General features: G+C 32.7%; 1 long non-coding RNA gene across 1 annotated transcript; it reads left to right on the forward strand.

The window, feature by feature from the left end:
- Positions 1–767: 767 nt before the first annotated feature.
- Positions 768–1595, forward strand: LOC148281730 (uncharacterized). Its single transcript, XR_015822291.1, has 2 exons — positions 768–900; positions 987–1595. It is a non-coding gene; the product is annotated as an uncharacterized LOC148281730 (long non-coding RNA).
- Positions 1596–15469: the final 13874 nt, after the last annotated feature.

Here is a 15469-nt window from a genome sequence, read left to right on the forward strand (position 1 = left end):
TAGACAAGCCGTATTAAATGTACTTTTTAGGCGGTCCTGTAAATATTGTATATAAATACGTTAAGTGTCAACTTGCTTGAAAAATAGTATACATGCTCTGTGTACGCAAATTGCAAATTCTTCTTCCGTTGGTGTTTTTGCCTTTTCATGTTTAAACAATAGATAGGTACAACTAGGATAAGAATGTTTAGAAGATAAGTAGTTATATAACTTGTGTATACCGGTGTTGACAACCTTTGCCTTCTTTCCCTACATGTACAGGTGCGCACGAGAGTACTACACATTCCAAACACGATTCGAACCTTAACCAAATCGCTACAAAAAATTTTTTTTTTAATTTTTTTTTTCCTCGTACCATAAGTGGAGTGTCGCGTCCCGCGACAAAAATAATTATACCTATACGATAATCAGAACCGTTATAGTTTAAAAGTAAAACTGAATATAGAAAACAAATCAATCGCGTAAATAAACGCTTTACCCGACAGCGGTCAACCGCCATTCCGCGGCGGTCACGTGATACCTCCCACCACACTAGTTTTTTTGAATACAGGGCCGTAGGACTCGCCGCTGGCGAGCTAGCCAGTTGCAATCTGGTTCGCGAGCAGTGTCCACGCCGCGCTAGGCCAGTTTTCCCTCGCAAATGACTATGGGAGTTTTGGTATAATTCCCTATGCACCATGTTGAGCTGTGCCCAAAAAAAAACTTGTATTCTAATAAAACCAGCTTCCGGTAAGTCTTCAACAACTTTCGAATATATAAATCAACTTGTTTCGCTTATACAAATTTGTAATTTTTCATTATTGTCCACAGATCGGATACGTATGATCATTTTAAGCTAGAATCCATTATGACGGCTGTTTAGCCTTATACACCACGTAACAACTAACAAATCTCCATTTAGTAAGTACAGTATACAGCACGAAACTGTTGTTTTTTTTTTAACTTACTTTCTCGAGCCGTTTGTAAAGAAATACATTTTTTTGTAGTATGGAGAGTCAGGTTACCCTGGAATCTCGCCCTTGAACCTGAGTTGTCGACATTTTCTTTGATTCATCCTGCAGAGGCGTGACTCAGCAGTTTTTCTCCTCAATGGCAAATCGACACAGGACGCCATTTCTAGGATCCTTCGTAATCGCTGGTGTTCCTAGTACTTCCTTCTCAAGTAAAATAATATAGAATGGTTCGAATCTCTCAGAGGATTATGTGAGTACCTCGCGTGCATCTCTTCATAAAGGTTGGTGGAAATATACTTCGAAAATTAGTGACTCCTAATGTAATACTACAGTGAACTAATGGATACGCAGGATTATTCAAATCTTTATCCTCATTACGGGGAACCGCTGCCCAAATTATTTTCGGTTCTAGGACACTTAGAAGTAATCACATTAGGTTAATTTCGAATCCTTTTAATAATGGGCTATTTTCAATTTTAATTCATACTAGGAGAGATCTCTGCTCCAATTATTATTAATCCTGTTTACTATAATTAAGTTCCTCATAAATAATTGTTGAACATCTTGAGAAACATATATGTCCGTTGTCTGTAAAACTATATTTTACTGATTTGTAATAAATAAACTTGAAATGAACCACTTTATTCTGTCTTTTCCCACCGTTGTTCACAACCAAGCAAGAGATTCAGTATTTTAGTAGAATTTTGCAATAATACCTAATGGAAAGTAACTAAGGACCCATGTTATCCTTCAAGGAACCTTGAGATCAAAAAGAACAAGTTCTACCTGAGACTATTAGCCGCAAGGTAAGATTTAATATTAAAAAAGAGTATGACAACATATAAAGGCGGGCATATTGCCTTAAGGCAATTTCTTCCTACCTACCTAAACCGTTCAGTTTGATAAATTTATAAATACATGGACATATTGAATCTTACAATTTTATTCAAAAATTAAAAGCAAAGATTAACAAAAATAAATATATTATTTAAAAAAATTAACGCTATACTATAAAGAGAGGAGAGGGGATGGCAAAGAAAGAAAAAGGATAAAGGAACAATATAAATATTTAGAAAGTGACATTTCAATCTTGACTTAAATGTAAATAAAGAAGAGTCGTCTCTAACATTAGTGGGTAGATTATTCCACAATCGAGCGGTTACTACTGTGAAAGAAGAGGCAAGAAAAATAGAGCGATGACAGGGTATTAAAAGGGTTCTCTCGTTACTAGAACGAAGAGAAAGTCCGTGTTGTGAAAGAGGTTGGATGAGCTCTCTCAGATAAACAGGCGAAGTGGGATTATTTAAAATATTGGGAAGAAGTGATAGAATGTGAATGTTTCTTCTTTGCCTGATACTGTACAATGTTTATAATTCATAAAAGCGGATTTTTATGATTTGAATAATAATGGTAACCTGACAAGGGCTATTGCGTCACTGTATAAGGACAGCACAGCATGTGTGAAGGTGAATGGGTCATTCACATCGTGGTTTAATATTCCAAAAGGAGTCAAACAGGGATGTGTAATGTCACCATGGTTGTTCAACATATACATCGATAACTGTATGAAAGAACTGAAAGATTTAAGAATGGGAGCAAAAATGAATGGTATAACTGTTAACTGTCTTCTGTATGCGGATGATGCCGTGCTTCTTGCTAGCAGCAAAGAAGACCTTCAATTCTTAGTAACAAAAGTCTACGAGGTATGCAAGAAAAGCGATTTGCTTATGAATGTTGATAAATCGAAAGTGATGGTTTTTGAAAGGGATGAAAATATAACTAAATGTGAGATCAGCGTGAACGGAGATATTCTGAATCAGGTAGAAGAATTTGTGTACCTGAGAAGTATGTTTACTAGGGACGGAAAGGCCGATAAAGATATTGAAAGGAGGGTGAGTGCCGGGAACAGGGTGAACGGTGCACTAAAATCTACTTTGGCAAACAAATGTTTATCGCAGGAGACTAAACTAGCAGTTCACAACGGAGTTCTAGTTCCAACTCTAATGTATGGGAGCGAAGTATGGAATTGGAAAAATAATGATGAAAGTAGGTTGAATGCTGTCGAAATGCGATCCCTCAGGCGAATGTGTGGTAAAACGATGTATGATAGGTGCACAAATGTCGAGATCCGTGAAGTGTGTAAGGCTGAGACATGCATTATTGACAGAATTAAGAAAGGGGTGCTGCGTTGGTTTGGACATGTAGAGCGAATGGACAGCGAAAGAACGGCTAAAAAGATCTACGATGCAAATGTTGATGGATGCAGAAAACGAGGAAGATCGAGAAAGACATAGCACGATCAAGTCCATCAAATACTTGAAGATGGACATGTCAAAAGTAGGAATAATCGGCGTGCGTGCATAAGAAGATGTATGAATGTAGAGGAAGCGAGGTCTGTATGCCAAGATAGAGTGTTATGGCGTTCTATCCTCTCTGCCTACACCTACGGGGAAACAGTGATGGTTTGTTGTTGTTGTTGTTGTTGTTAAATAAGCTTTTATTTTAGCTTTGTGTCGGGGGGGGACATTCTATAGTGAACCTATCAAGAACTTCTCTAGCATTTGCTCCAGTGAAGAGGAAACCACTTTAAATTCTTTAGAACAAGCCGGCCTGATGACAGTCATTGACAGACTTTCGGTTCCACTTGAAGAGTATTCGGCATTTTGTGTCCTACTTTTGTTTATTTTACCAATGTCCTGCACTAACTTGACCATGTAAGATACTACCTCTCGTGTGAGTTCTTTATGAAGTATCACCGATCCGATGTCGCATTGGATTTTTACCTGAGAGTAGCCACTATGTCAAAATCACTTTTTTGTTTTACTAACAAAATTATATTATCTTTTCCTCTCAAACAAGGAAAGATTTTATTTTTTTCAAAAATTGTTTTACTATTTTTTAATTTTATTCATTGTTTAAAAGCAGAGTCTCAAAAAAACAAATCAATTCCCATTTTGAAGGCTTTTTTCGGGCATTTATATAAAAAAATATTTTTATCCCTGTTGAAATAACTGCTAACGATTGTACATCACTGTAAAAGATTTGCAACTATTTTTAAATCTTGAAATTAAAATCCATAAATAAGCATACTCAAAATTTAATTTATTTACTAACTGGTCAAATAAGAGGTTAAGAATTATAAAAATAAAATAAGCATTTTAAATCGTTTTTTTGCAGGTAATTTAAACTCAACATAATTTCAACAACATTTAGAATTTTTCTTTCACAAAAATTTACACACTAATATATGGAAGAATAACAACAATACGGTTGTTACAACACCGGCAGAAACTTATTAACAAATCAAAAATTGATCTTCTGAACGGTATAGTCCCTTGGAAGTATATCAGACTCACTCATCGACGATTGATTCCCATTTTTAATAGTAGGTTTTTTACAACTCAATGAAAATGCCGTCAAAATTTAAATATTTTGTGTCGTAAGAACGCAAATATTGATTTTTTCAAATAATCATTAAGTAGTCAGCGAACATTATGTCAGAAGCCGTAAAAGTTAGTGAAATGTTTTAAGACTTTCACGTTACCTTTTTTGAAATATAGTATATACATTTATATTTAATAAAATCAAACATAAAATAGCTAATGGAAGCTCAATGTTACACAGTGTGTAAAGTGGCCACTAAAACTAGCCAATGATAGACCATAAACCCATTTGATGGCCGGACTTCTATATAACCTTCGTATTATGTAACTGTATGTGACTTAATATAATGAATAAACCCTGTTCTATACTGAAAGTAAAATAAAGGTGTTTTTTCTCTCTGTGGCAATAAATTTTTATCATGATAACTCCAAAGAAAGTGAAATCCAGCCTTATCTATAAACATTTGAACATACTCAAAATGTTATTTATTAAAATAACTGGTTTAAAAGAAATATTAAAATATGAAAAAATGTTTTCAAGCTTTGATTAGTAGGTGAAATAATTATTGCTTCTTAATGATTTCACCCCCATTAACAAAGCTTTCTACTTTTTACTCTATAGAAGTCAACGGATGGATAAATTTAAATAAGTTGAGCTCGAAGCATGATTATAAAAACCTTATTTTGATAGCTTGTTATCTTGTTACTTTTTGCATCGAAGTTAAGAAAATTAAATTAATATACAATAATATTGTAAGTTGTAAGTTCTTGGTATAAAATTTATGAAAATACTATAATGGACATAGACTTTTGTAATTGAATTTGATACAAGTAAACACAGATTTTGCTGCCATTCGTGTTTGCAATATGCTCATGAGTAAGAATGACAATATCCGGAAAAAGCCCTTCATACAATTTTTCAAAATCAGTGAAAAGGGCAATGAAATTAGTAGAGTTTAATTCAATTGAAATAGCTGGAAATTGAACATTTTAAAATAGTGACTTGTTGTATTGACAAAAAAATATTGATTTTTTACGGTCTTTAAAATGGGGTTTCCGGGGAGAAAAAGGATGAACTTTCACTAAATATCGAAGAGTTGAGGAAATTTGGATGCTTAAACTTAGGCGAAATGTTGTCCAATGGATAAAATGGCCTATTAAACTAGCCAATGATAGGTCACTAGCCTTGTAGATACCGAAACTTCCATATCTCCCTCTCAAGGGGTTTTTTTCCTCGTTTTTGCAACAAATTTCAATCAAACAATGGCTTTAAAACAATACGTTTTTAGATTTAAATTTGTTGCAACAGAGAGAAAACATTTTGAGAATAGAATTTGGAAGTCAAGGCATTTACAGGGCTTTTAAACTGTCATTGGCTGATTTAAGTGGCCACTTTACACACTGTGTAACATTCAATCATGTTTAAAGATTCACATCTCCTCAACTCTTAAATCTGATGACTTTTGTAAAGTAAAAGAGCTGCAACCTTTAGATCATAAGTCCTGTAAATGTCTAGACTTACATATTTCCTTTTCAAAAATGTTTCCCTTCTGTTGCAATAAATTTAGATCTGAATAACTAACTAGGGAGGAAATCCAGCCAGTCTGCAAAAATTTGGATGTAGGTACTCAAAAAATTGTTAGATTCCTTTTTACCTACAGATATGACTTATAATCGCATTCCTCGCCAGATAGCAGATAGTAGATGGATGCTCAAATTTTCCCTGTTTTGCTGGTTTGCGGAATTTTATGTTGCTATTGCATTATCTTTAGTTATTTTGACACCGAATCCCAAAACAAATTAATGAAATTACCAAACTTGTACAGATATTTTTCCAACCTTAATGTCCGAACTTCTTTCTCGTGGTAGGTTCTATCAGGTTCTGTGGTCAGATCAATACATGTTGGTTTTTTTATTATTGATTCATTCGATTACACGACACAGTGGGTTAAATTGATTATTGATGGCAAAAATAACTTGTTACTAAACGCGCTGCGAATATCAAAATCACATGTACATTCGGTGACAGTTCAGTTTCTATTGAACCGCAGAGAAAAAAAATTACACTTATAGTAGTATAATTGCAACATTCAAGCTAAGACCCAATAGGTTGCAATCAATTTAACGCCGCAACCTAGTAAATGTGCAACACACAATATATATAGTAAATGTGGCGCAACCAACTTACATAGTAAAATAAGGTTTTAGTATCGATCAAAATGTATTTTAATTAACGGTTTATACATTATGATCATAAGATGGTACTACAATAAATATACTGCGAACAGATTGCAATCGATTTGCAATTCAAGTTAAAATGTTTTCAAAAGATTTGAATCCTCTCTCCAATCCCAGTTAAGTTATTCAATTACGTAAATTGTGGTATTGGATCAATATTGATTTAAATTCAAGGAAACAGATGGAGTACCGATTCAATTTTGTACCTGAACAAATAATACATATTCTCGAATCCCTTCCGGTTTTCTATTATTATTCACACCGTCATTCGGGATGAAACGCCAAACGATAGAATATCCGGCGATTCTTTGCGTCCCCAAAAGTTTTGCATTTTTCCGCGTTTAAATACATATTAAGCAGGTAAATGTTTATTTTCATTTCTAGATCTAATCAGAATTGTAGATTGACAAGGGAGACATTTCGCTTTTCCGGAAAAATAAATATTCACCCAAAAGGTAGAAGCCTCTGATTTAAATCCGCGCATAATTAGCTACCGAAATTTTATTCGAAAAACTTTTTAAACGATTTTACAAACGTTTTTTTAATGCTTTAGTACCTAACCACTTTCTCGGTTTTGAAAATTAATCATTATCTTGTTCATTTTATTAATTACTTTTTTTTTTTAACGTACATTATTTTAGATCTAAACCAATATATCCGTTTGCAAATTGCAGTGTGTTTACATTGTTACGATAAGATCTGTTAAAAGATTATCCCGGAAGGCCAATAAAGACATGGCTTGATCAAGTTCATCAAATACTTAAAGATTGACGTGTCAAAAGTAGGAATAATCGGATAATCGTGAGTGAGAAGTTGTATGAATGTAGAGGAAGCGAGGTCTGCATGCAAAGATAGAGTGATATGGCGCTCTATTCTCTGTCTACTCCTACGGGGAAACGGCGGGATGGTTTGTTTGTGTTTATTTGAAAAGATCATCCCGTTTTGATATTAGTTAAATTCTGTTATTAAGAATACATCGTCACCATTCTGGCAAAAGTCTAAACCATAAAAATGGCAGTTTTGAGTTAAATATGACATTCGAAGCGTAAAATTAAGTTGTTTAGGTGGTAAATTTCAACAAGGTAACTGAATAAGAACAGTTTCGTAAATTCGAAATTTTGTTTTTTAATGTGTGACTTTATATTATTATATATATATTTACAAAACCTAATTTTTAACCACAGCATTGTTATAATTATTTATAATATTTCCTAACTTTCACTAACTTTCAGAGGTTGTAATGTCCAGATTAAAAACAAGCAAGTCACTTAACCTAATTTAAGCCATCTCAAATCATTCACTTTACAGATATTTTTTAATATGTCAGAAGGAAAAAGATATAAATTAAAATAATTAAAAAGACACGAATAAATTATTATGTGTGTATAAAATATCTATAAAATCAAATGTAATTTTTCTTTTGTTTCCAAACTTTTTAATTGCGATTTCTCAAAACGATGTTTTGTGGATTAGTGACTTTTGCCTGAATGGCGACAATATTGTGTCATGATTATTGAATGATTCGCCATGAAAACTACTTACATATAATTTATTTTTCTAGTAAAAAATAATATAATCAGCTTTAGATGTTAAATGGTTCGCATCGTTGAGAAGCTGTTGGCATGGAAAGGTGAACAATCTGTCTGGTGTTCTGTTTTATAAAGTTTTGACAGCGCTCTCTGTTGACTGGTCTTACATTTTATGCGATGTTCAGATACATGGCTCCCGTTCCAGTACTAAGAAATATCGCCAGACTGAATTTTACTACGGTCAGTTATTTATTTATTTATTTTAAAGAAACAAACAGTCGACAATGATATAGGAACATTAAAAAAATACAGTTTAAAGACAGTCCAGCAAAGTTTCTAAATAAGAATCATACAACAATATTTTGAGTTTGTCCAAATTTTTGTAGACAAGGACTGGATTCAACTCCCTGGGGAGCTGTTTATATTAACATATTACAACAGAGATGAAGAACATTCAAGAGAAGGTAATATGGAAGTCTAGGCATCTACAAGTCATAAGCCCTGTAGATGCCTAGACTTCCATATTACCTTCTCTTGAATGTTCTTCATCTCTGTTGTAATATGTTAAAGAGTCATACATATTATTAATTGTGTTACAACAAAAGGGTGTGTTTATGTGTATTTGTATGAGAGTAAGTGTAGATGTGTGTTTATGTGTAGTAGTTCAGGTGTATGTAAGTGTGAGCATCATTAAATAGTAAGTGGGATCGTATGGCAGCCAGAAATAAGGAGTCTTAATCTTAGTTATACTGTCATCTGCTGAATGTAAGTATGAAAAGTCCTACGTTTAAGATAAGGCTTAGTACAATTCTTTGCACTGCATTGGTAAACCAAATAAAGCATATTTTGATCATCTGTTACTGAAAGTGAACTAATAAGTAGTTTACTTTAGGTGGAAGTCCAGGATGAAATGAAATATTCCTTTCTGTTATTGTTTTGATCGATACCAAATTGTTATATTCTATTGTTAATTTTAAGTTGTTTTTGTCGGGAAAAACAACAGATTTTACCTAACAAATAATGTAATGCAAAAATAGTTCGTATATCCAGTTATTTTTTTTCACAAATATAATGATAACATATTATAGAATAAAGAGAAAAACATTTTTTTTTTCAAAAGAAAAGAAAAAAAAAAGCACTGAAAGAAATTTGGGGATGAGGAAAAAAGTGGAGGAGGGGAGGAGAGGGATTTTTATAATATAGTTAACCAATTTGAAATTTATTCATGATAATAACATGAAAATATTAAAAGGTACATATATTAATTACGCAGTGACAAATGTTTCATTTTTTAGTGTTTTAAAAAGTATTTTTTTACTGCCACAAAATTTAGCACTAAAAACATCAAAATAGGGACAAAGTAGGTTAAATTTATAGCAGCTATAATAGATAAATGAGTTTTAAAGATATTTAAATTTAAGCTATGGATTATAAAAAAAAATAATCCATCGTGTTGACTTAACGGAAGAGTTGATTAAAATATGTTCTAAGAGATAAGGACAGTCAATAGATTGATCCAATTTTTTGAGAAAAAGGAGAGATCAGCAATGTTTAGTAAGGGAAGTTAAACCATGAAATATAGAAGAGTCTTCGTACTATTCAAAATAATTTTGGGATTTTCGATCCAAAAGATTCAGGAATTTATTTTATATTCGATCTAATTGTGATATGTAAATTGTGTATCGAGGATTTTAAGCAAACAGAAGTAAACTCAAGATAGCTGCGAATGTATGCATTGTATAAAATTTTAAGTGATGTGGTTATTTTGAATGATTGAGTGGTGTTAATAATAAAGCCCAGGTTTCTGTAAGCCTTATTTATGGATGCCTAAATATGGAAATCGAATAAGAGTTTTTCATCCATAATCACACATTTTTTAGCTCGTTTTTCCTGACAAGTCAACTATCGTTAATTTCATAGCTGAAAATAATTTCATTTTAATTTCTAGTAAAAGAAATAACAAAAAAATTAGTTCGCTAGTTTATCTGGATTGCTTTTTAATTTTAAAGAATTATTTTGTACCTAAACCTTAAAAAAATAGTTTTGTGTCGTCAGCTATATGAGAAAATTAAAATTTTAAATGAATTTAAATAAAAAATAACAAGAGTTCTCAATTGATATTTCACGTTCACCCTGCCAGCAATCGAACGAGGTATGCAAACGAGCTTACCTTTAAAAAGAGGCGGATTTATTTACATAAATAGTATTACGCTTTCCTTTTTTCAATTTATTGATCTTTTAAAATAATGCTACGAAAGATCACTCTAAGCGCATTATTTTTAAGTCATTTAATATTCTCTCATTCTATCTTATTTTAACCCTGCCGCAGATAAAATTTAAATGTCATCAATAATGTCTAAAGGCGTTAAGTGAGTCAGAAAAACTGCCAGAAAGCTTATCCAAACCCCATAGAATCACACCGTGCCATTTACCACTGAGGTGAATAGGTATCAGGTAAGCATAAAAGCGAAAAGGTTACCCCCCGTGGCTGTAAAAGGCTGGGAAAAGTAACAAAGTTTAAACTAAGCTCTGAAGTCGGCAGATTTATGCTATGAACTCAACTTACCTTAGCACCTAATTTTGCGGTTTATACAAAATGATTAATAAATGACTTTTTGTTTTTGATTTTATTTATGACTTTACGAATCGCTTGCAAAAGTTATTTTAGAAAGAAGATTTTTTGCTTTTTGTTTTAAATTTACAATTTTCTCATATAAGTTGTCAAGAACTTGTATCTAAAATGAATCACTGATTACCTACATACTACTTTAGAAAAAAAATAGTTAATGTTTTACAATGTTTAAAGTAATCACTTAACCTAGCCAATCACTAGCCGTATGCCATATTTACATTGCCCATCTCGATTGAGATATCTGTCAAAGTTATTTCCTTCATATCTTTTGAGATATTAGTACATAATAGAATCCTTAAAGGAGTTCAATTCTTGTATATTAGTCTATATGAATTCTTATAACTTTTTGTGACAACTGTTATCAAGCGGAGGCGATACAGTTGGCTAGGCCATATACTGCAGATGCCATGTTAGAGTCATAATCACCCTGCCTACTTTACAAAGCATCAGGTTCTCGGTGCCCTGGGCATCCATTGCTGACTGTTTGTTGACAGTTTGTATCAGAACAACAGTACGCGGACTTTGAGATGAATGTTTTTTTTTTTTTTATTAATTTTTTAAAAATACAAACATGTTACAAAGAAATACAATAATAACGTATCCCAAACTATATAAAGCCAAGGGCCCTGTGTTGGTGTTGAGTTGGGACACAACATAATGGAAAGTGGAAGCACATACATAATTAAATAATACAAAAAAATACTAATTAATTATTATTACATAAACAAACATATATTTCTAAGGGCATCTGGACAACACACTTATAGTATATAAATATTAGCAATATCTCGCAACTGTCTCTTACAGTGGTCTCTTCCCTTAGACAAAATTCAGACTTGTACACTCCTGCAAATGGCTTTCGTTTTGAAGAACTTAATATATTCCTCAAGGATATTAAACACTCTTGGGACCACAAAAGAGAAATTTCTCTGGGCAAACGCCATACGTCTTTTTGGAATGAAATAATTCAAATTATGGAAATATAGGAAAACCTCGTACGAGCAGTCTGATGGGATCTACTCTTGTAGCCGCATGACCAAAAATGTGACACTTACTCTTTTTTAAAAAAATGACAATGTCCAGTACCTTCATGAATTGAAATAATGTCTCAGATGGAAAAGTGGGGGGACAATGCAGCATCACTCTTATAAATTATTTTTGTACGTTTATTAAGAGGTTCATGATAGACGCAGTGCAACCTCCCCAGCCCACTATACCATAGGTTGCCACTGATTGGAAAAGAGCAAAATACACAGTCCTGAGAGTGCCAATGTCCAAGATGTTCCTAAGTGAGCGAAATACATGACACAGTTTTCTTAAACTGGAAACTTGCGATTGAACCTGAACCTTCCATCGTACATTTTTGTCAATAATTATTCCCAGATACTTAATATCCTCAACTGTTTTTTTTTTAAAACTTGACTTAGAAGGGCAAGCTCATTCACCAGCAGAGAGGTCTGGAGGTTCAATGTACACACCATTTGCTCCAACTAGAAAGCAGACGTGAATTATTGAAACTTTTGGACATATTCATAATATTGTCAATGTTACCACAAAATTATACTCTCCATAAACATGATATGATTTATTTTTATTGTAAATATTGTAATGATATTGTATCACGCAGCTAATTATTTTATCGCTACTCAGCCTCGCCTAATTCTTGTTTGGAAGAACACCCTCTAGAGTTCAGGGGTAGAATCATCGGTCGTAGGTGAAATTCTTATCACAATCACGCCCGAATAAACTCAACTTACAGTGGTGATGGCGTAGTCAAGCTACCCCCTGGGGAGGGGGTTGATGGGAGGATGTTGCCATACCGCGCTCCGTTATAATAATCTCACCTACAGTTTTACCTTCCACGTGAACGGAAATGACAGATCGCATGATTTAACATCTACCCTTTTTAAAGATAAAGTGAATCATAATTTTGCGTCCGTTTTTGTTTTTGAAAAATTTTAAATTTAAAATGCCTCCATTGATTTCATTTCAAATTTTAGATACCATATTTTACTACAGGAAATTAAAAAAAAAGAATTTTTGTCTTCTTTTTTGGAAACTATTTTTTTACTATTTTTTTTATTAAAAACTTAGTTTATTATAATAAAAGAATAATAATATTATATCAGTAAAAAACCTGAATTTTCAGAGCCAACTTTACAACATAAACTAATAGACATATTTACTTCTTCAAAATATATTCCATCTCTATTGATATTTTTAAAAACATTAATTACCTTAGTAAACGATCAAATTCAATTGACAAAAAGAAATAAAAAGGTTTTCGTAAAAAATGAAAACTTCAGAACTTTTTTTTTTACATAATACTGTATTTGACTTTTAAAGAGTCACCGTGCTTTTTTGTCTAGTTGCCTAAAAATACTTGTGTATTTTTCTTGATTTTATTATATTTTCCACATAGAAAATTTAAAATTATGTTTTTAAAAAAATATGCAATTCAAATGCGTTCAATTATTACATTCTTTTAAATCGTACTTTTTTGAATTATATTTTTCCGTCATATATTGGATGAAATATTTTTTTATAATTTTTTTTCAAATGAAATACAGGCACTGAACCTTGGAACTTAAATTGTACCGCTGAATATAAAAATATTTCTTTACGCCTTTGTTATATAGTTTTGCTTTGAAATATAAAAAAAGATGAGTGAAGATAAAAGAAGAACGAAAATTGGTCTCTAGTGAAACACTTTTTATCAAATATGTAAAAAAAAACTTTTTTTTAATTGAAAATATTCCAACAGATTAACAATTTTACAACAGGGATAGAGAACGGTTTTAAGAAAATAATATGAAAGTCAGAAGTATAGGAAGGGATCTTCTAAAAGTTGGTAGGGTCCCAGTGGTGCCTGTCTTGCTAGAGGGCAGTAGCCAGCAAATGCCAAGCAACGCCACGTCGCTGAACACCAGCAACACTACCATCAAGTCCGACTCTCTAGCTTCCAGGGCACGAACCCTGGGCAATATGACATGTACAGGCAATAACAGATAGTCGAGAGGGCGATGGCAAATCTTCGGCGCCGCAAAACCTGTAACAACCGGCAGGAAGGAACGGAAAAACCCTTACTGAAAAACCTTAATCATCTTGGTAAGAAAACAACATCACTCTAGAAAAACCGGCCTTTACGAAAAACTCAACAAGCCTTGGAAACAAAAACAAAAACCTACCCAGACGATCCGGCAATCGCGACATGGACTGGAAGTGAGGAACTGGAGAGAAAGGCCAGTAGACCGGCAAGAGTGAAGGAAACTTCTGGAAACACCCAAGGCCCACCTTGGTTGTCAAGCTTATGATGATGTAGAGACCAGAGAGTGAGAAATGAGAATAAGTTGGATTTAATGGCCTCAAGGAATAAATTTTTTAAATATTTAAGTTACTTACAATTGTTGAGTGAATTCGAATTCTGGTGAAGACAGAGAAGGACGGTTGACTTATTACGCGCCCTTATATAGGTCCATTGGGCTTGCGACCATGGACAACAACACATCTTAGTCTTTCACTCTCTGATCTCCACAATAACAATGATGATTAATATAGAAAGCAAGGCATTTCTAAGAAACTTATGTGTTAAAATTATGAGTCACTCAAAATATTGTTTCGTTTATCGGGAAATTCAGTTCAGTTGAGAGAAGAAAAAATAATTAAATCAATTTATTTTGTTATTACACACATTTCAACTACTTAAAAAAAACTAGAAGGAAAGAAATTAGCTTTTTTTTGTATTGTGATAATAATATTATCTACCTACCTTTGGTACAAAGTAAAACGAACATGGTTGGTGGATTTCGAACAATTTAAGTACTGAATTTAGCATCTGAGAAACTCCATATATGTATGTCTACTGACATATTTGCAGAGAAACAAAGATATTTTATTTCATTAAAATAAGTTTGGCTTTTTGTAGTTTAATAAACATAATTTATCATTTTTGTATGTAAAATAGATATGTATTTATAAGAATATTCATATAATTATTTTTTTTATTAAAAGTATTCGTAAATTGGTAAATATATAAATATATTTTCATAATATCTAAAAAATATGATTTTTAATATGCATGATTTGAATATTCACGCTATGGAAGAATTATTGATGGAAACAATATTTAAATATTTTACCATCAAGTATTTTTAAATGTTTTTAAAACTCAATCTTAAATATGAAATAATTGAATAAAAATGTTCCTACCGCAAATTTATCCCCTCGCCCTAAGAGCGTCCGTTCAACATTCTCATTAAAAAAACTTTCCAACAAGATCTGTTTTATTTTTCCAACTCCCCGCGGAGCTTCCTGTAAGGTAACACAAACTTCACCAAAAGATGGAATGTTAACTTTTTCATCAACTTCGAAGAGCCTAAGCGCCGCGACGCTCCGGGAGCATCGCGACGTTCTGAAAAGCGTCCATTTCGGAGATGTGAAGTTCATGGAAGTTTTTAAATGAAAATTCCAAGTAATCCGGCAGGTGTGGGGTACGGAGGAAATGAAATTTTAATCAATGTCAAACGTCAACTCGGCAATGGAATCTAGATTTTTTATTAATTTAAGAAGCAGTAATTTAAGTGTATTTTTTCAATGTCGCATGTCGTGTTCAAGAAATTTAAATCTGTCAGAAGAAGCATTCCGTACTTGATAAAATTTTAAATCCTTATTTTCTGATTTAATTTTATGCATACGTGACATATTTTTCATTTTATCAAATTTTAATACTAATCT

Source organism: Micrasema longulum, unplaced genomic scaffold, assembly GCF_059751315.1.
Source record: "Micrasema longulum isolate JH-2025_06_02 unplaced genomic scaffold, ASM5975131v1 h1tg000415l, whole genome shotgun sequence".
NCBI lineage: Eukaryota > Metazoa > Arthropoda > Insecta > Trichoptera > Brachycentridae > Micrasema > Micrasema longulum.